General features: G+C 30.9%; 2 protein-coding genes and 1 long non-coding RNA gene across 4 annotated transcripts in view; 1 reads left to right on the top strand and 2 right to left on the bottom strand.

Moving 5' to 3' along the window:
* The window catches only part of LOC116850241, a 6,411-nt gene extending 3,325 nt beyond the window's left edge, over positions 1-3,086 (bottom strand). Inside the window, exons 1-2 of the long non-coding RNA XR_004379288.1 lie at positions 1,245-3,086; positions 3-1,080 (exon numbers count right to left, since the gene is read on the bottom strand). This is a non-coding gene — a long non-coding RNA (uncharacterized LOC116850241). The remainder of the gene's footprint in view (positions 1-2; positions 1,081-1,244) is intronic.
* The window catches only part of LOC116850238 (sphingosine kinase 1), a 79,990-nt gene that overhangs the window by 46,445 nt on the left and 28,251 nt on the right, over positions 1-5,294 (bottom strand). The window lies entirely within an intron of this gene.
* LOC116850236 (protein sel-1 homolog 1) overlaps positions 1-5,294 on the top strand; it is a 61,014-nt gene that overhangs the window by 4,736 nt on the left and 50,984 nt on the right. The window lies entirely within an intron of this gene.

Consider the following 5,294-nt stretch of genomic DNA (forward strand, 5'->3'; position numbering starts at 1 on the left):
ACCTTCCTTCATTACCAACCGGAGCTTGAGCTCGATCAGTCAACTAGTTTGTTTATGGCAGCTGTCCAAACAAGTCTACCTCAGTGTTGCTCTGCGAATTTTACCATGGAAAAAATAGTCGAACAAAGAGTGTGCCTCAAATTTTGTGTTGCAAACGAAATTTCGTGTGCCGACGCACTGATATCCGGCGAAAAAGGCCCGAATTGTGGCGAGACAATTCGTGGATTTTACACGATGACAATGCGCCAGCGCACAGAGCCACGATTGTGGCCGATTACAAGGCCAAAAACTCGGTCAATTCTGTCGACCATCCACCGTATTCGCCTGATTTGGCACCGTGCGACTTCTTTCTTTTCCCGAAACTGAAATTGCCACTCCGTGGTACTCGTTTTTCATCGATTGATGACATCAAAAGGAATTCGCAGCGGGTCCTGAAGGCCATACCAGAATCGGCCTACCAGAAGTGCATGGAAGATTGGTTTCGCCGTTTTCACATGTGCATTGCAAACGATGGGGATTACTTTGAAGGCGACAAAATAAATTTTGATGAATAAATAAAATATTCTGTGTTTTTTTTAACGATTCCCGGTACTTTTTATACAGAAGGTATATATATATATATATATATATATATATATATATATATATATATATATATATATATATGTATAATTCCAATGATCTTCACCCCGGCTTTCCGCAGGACACGCTATCATGCCACGTTTTGCTGTCAGTGCTCATATTGTAGAAATAATATCTTTTGCGTTTTTCTAGTTTTCCTCGTATCTCTGGTTTTGGTTCTTCAATCTGCAGTATATTGATTTGCGCATATTGACAAGCGCAACCCTTTCCGTAATGTTTCTTTCTGCAGTCTGTGGTGCATATGCGGAGCTATCAAAGACATTATCAGGATATCCATAAATTCCTGTCTCTTTATCATTATATTGTCCTTACATAAATTATACAGAATATTACTGTTGATAATTCCTTGATCCAAACGCCAAACAATTCAATATCGCCTTTCTCATATATTCGTAACGCGATGTAACGCTGTAACTCGCTGTAACTTTTCCATTGTTTCTAAAATCAATGAATTTCTTTTGAAATACATATTACATACATATATAACTAGCTATAATACTCACTAACGAAATAACTAACTAAACAATAATAATTAACTAAATAAATAATAACTAATAAAACAATATTCAGATAATAATGTAGAATGCAAATAGAATACTTACTATGAATGTTTATAGATTTTCCATTTTTCACAAACAAGACACGTTTTGACCCTACGTGGGTCTTTTGAAGCCGAACGAAAACTTACTACGATGCTGGTCGCAGAGGAACTGACGGTTTTGGGCGCCCCTTCGCTCACAAGTTTCTCTTACCCCTAGCATTTTTTAGGAAGTAAAAAATCCGGGACTCTTCAACATGCTGAGAAATTTCTATGAATAGAAACCGTCCGGACTACCCGGAATACTCATGTAGTGTCACTAAGGATTAACTTTACTGATATAAGTTACATATGAAACTATCATGACAACAGATTATCTATCTTTAGTGTCATATTACGTCGCTTCTACGAATAATTGATCAGTTATGACAAAAAAGTACTTCAATATAATATATTGAAATATTTATGTCATGACTGATCAATTATTCGTAGAAGCGGCACAATATGACACTGAAGATAGCTAATCTGTTAATTATCATATGATAATTTCATATGTAACTTATATCAGCAAAGTTAAGAATAGCTCTAAGTTGAATAAATGCGGCTATACATCACATTAATGTTTAATATATTGCCTATATTATAGGCATTATATACAGGACGTATCATATAAGATGTTCCAAAGCTTTTTTTTACAGAGTTTTTAAAAATCTCTTTTTTTTAATTAGCCAAAGCAAATCAGCAAAATCAAACTGGTACCAATTGTACCTATTTTGCATTTATTTAATATTTACTTAATCCCGTTGAAACAATCGCGTTAGTAGGACTTGGTAGAAGCTAAATAAATTAAAAGCTAATATCTGATAACAAGTATTAGTAAATGAAGGAAAGTTAAATATAATTAAATAAAGAGCTTAATAAAAATTAGGCAATAAAAAGAAAAAACTGTTCATTATATTGGTCATATAATCAGAACATCAACCATCAGAAAAATACAAAAATGAAATGACTACATTGAAATAACATGAAAAAAAAGTTAATCTGTCTTAAACATCGCGATACAAAGTCATACATAAAAATATATGAGGACAAATAATGTGAAAAACAAAAGATAATAGTTGATGCTATTTACAACGGAGGAGAAATTTAAATAAAAGAAGATCTCCCTAACATAATAACATAGCTATTGCTAAGGTCTTCAATATGTTATTCTATAAATTCAAACTATTTTGTTGACATTAAAGCTCAAAAATGATTTTTATAAAAACCAAAAAAGCATATTAATGAGGAATATCTATCTCTCTAAGAAAAAATATGTCATTTTATGTACAAAAATTAAAAGACTGCTCTCCGCTTTGTTCCTAAAATTCAATAATGGTACCCTATCTATCTGTTACATGTAAACATTAAAATACTAAAAACATTAAAATACTAGAAAAAACTCTGCCATTATTTTTAATATATAATTTTTAATATATACCTGATAAAAAAATTTGTAAAGATTGATAGCATTGTCCCAAAAAAATAAAATTTTGAAATTAAACATATCTCGTAAATTCGCGACACGTAGACATGAGATATCCTGATTCACCTTTGATACATGAAGTTGAAAAACATCGATCACAGTTTCCTTTTCTTCTAAGAACTCCTCTTTTTTATTTCAAGTATTTACTGCTCGTCGATTCTTTTTCTGCTACTTAATTTGATAGATTAGAAAATCTGACGTTACAATTATATAACTAAAAATGCTACCTATATACTATTACTGCTAAACTATATGATTATACAGGGTGTCTCAGACCTCCATGATGACTCTTTGTGAGAACGTAGAACGAATTGAGGTGAGCAAGAAATCCCGTTGGTCCGACGGTCCTGTGCCGTTTTGCGATATTTGCAATAATAGTCGAGATATTAATTAAAAAAGATTGGTGAATAATCACGCGCAATATAGTAGATGAGCTGTAGTGGCGCCGTCTGCTGTTGTATACTTATACATTAAGTTAAACTGAACAAAAAAAGTCCTTTACCATTTTGTAAATAATCACATAGATTTTTAGATATTAATTAAAGAAAATTTGTGCATTATGGTATAATCATATATTTAACATTTGTATACGGGTGTCTCATACTCTCCTCCGAGCATTTTGTGGGAACGTAGAACAGGTTGCAGTGAACATAAAAGAAGATTATTGCACGATTTTGCGTGATAATGCACTCATCTTCTTTAATTAATAATTAAAAATCTATGTGATTATTTGGAAAATGGTAGAGGACTTTTTTGTTCAATTTGACCTAAAGTATAAGTACACGACGGCAGTCGTCGCTATTATAACTTATTTACCATATTCTGCATGATCATTCACAAATTTTCTACAATTAATATCTCGATAATTATTGCGAATATCGCAAAACGGTATAGGACTTTTATGTTCACCGCAACCTGTTCTACGTTCCCACAAAATGCCCGGAGGAGAGTGTGAGACACCCTGTATATTTTTTCAGTTGATTGTTGTGGATGAATATGCATTGTCACGAGAAAAAATGTACCCGAAGTTTAAAAAGTGAGACAATATCTTGAAATTGTCGCAATACCAAAACTATCTTCCGAAATACAATTTCACCAATATATAAGAATTTTCTTGTAGTACTATTTATTAACATTTAATAAAGATTCAAAGTGATTTTTATAAAAACTGAAAGTCATATTGATGAGAAGAATCTATCTATCTCTATCTATCTCTCTAAGAAAAACGTATCATTTTATATATAAAAATTAAAAAACTCCCCATTAATATCTAAGGCTATTAGTATCTACTCACTTGAATATAAGACTGCACAAAATGGGTAGATATTATGTGTGTATACTGTTACTAAGTGTAGGTATTAATACATTTGTGTGTACAGGGTGTCCCACAATCTCCTTATCACATTAAGTAGAAATGTAGAACGGGTTGAGGTGAACATAAAAGTCCTATACCGTTTTACGATATTTACAATAATAACTGAGAAATTAATTGTAAAAGATTAAAAAGAAACGTGTGTATAGGGAATATGATAAAGAGAGTATGGGACACCCTATATATACTGTTTTTGGGATAACAAGTACTCCTTGAACAATTGTATTCGGGATATTATATCAGTATTTGAATTTCCATGTTATGATTTTTCGGGAAATTATTCCAGTTTCTGAATTTCGACATTTTGTTTTTTTCTTTAACAGTGCTATCAGTTTTAGTATTTTAAAGTTTGCTGAAATCTCTTTTTTCTCTCTTATATATGACAGATAGGATATTATTATTGAACTTGCAGTGGGTTAAAGAGGAAGAGGAGTCTTTTAAGTTTTGTATATAAAATGACACGTTTTTTCTTAGAGATAGATAGATAGATAGATCCTTCTCATCAATATGATTTTCAGTTCTTACAAAAATCACTTTGAATTTTTATTAAATGTCAATAAATAGTTTGATTTTATAGAATAATATATTATTGAACATATATTATTGAAATATATATATATATATATATATATATATATATATATTTCAATAATATATGTTCAATAATATATTATTCTATAAAATCAAACTATTTATTGACATTTAATAAAAATTCAAAGTGATTTTTGTAAGAACTGAAAATCATATTGATGAGAAGGATCTATCTATCTATCTATCTCTAAGAAAAAACGTGTCATTTTATATACAAAACTTAAAAGACTCCTCTTCCTCTTTAACCCACTGCAAGTTCAATAATAATATCCTATCTGTCATATATAAGAGAGAAAAAAGAGATTTCAGCAAACTTTAAAATACTAAAACTGATAGCACTGTTAAAGAAAAAAACAAAATGTCGAAATTCAGAAACTGGAATAATTTCCCGAAAAATCATAACATGGAAATTCAAATACTGATATAATATCCCGAATACAATTGTTCAAGGAGTACTTGTTATCCCAAAAACAGTATATATAGGGTGTCCCATACTCTCTTTATCATATTCCCTATACACACGTTTCTTTTTAATCTTTTACAATTAATTTCTCAGTTATTATTGTAAATATCGTAAAACGGTATAGGACTTTTATGTTCACCTCAACCCGTTCTACATTTCTACT

Source organism: Odontomachus brunneus, unplaced genomic scaffold (genome assembly GCF_010583005.1).
Source record: "Odontomachus brunneus isolate Ranch 3 - 2012 unplaced genomic scaffold, Obru_v1 Obru_scaffold_138, whole genome shotgun sequence".
Taxonomy (NCBI): Eukaryota; Metazoa; Arthropoda; class Insecta; order Hymenoptera; family Formicidae; genus Odontomachus; species Odontomachus brunneus.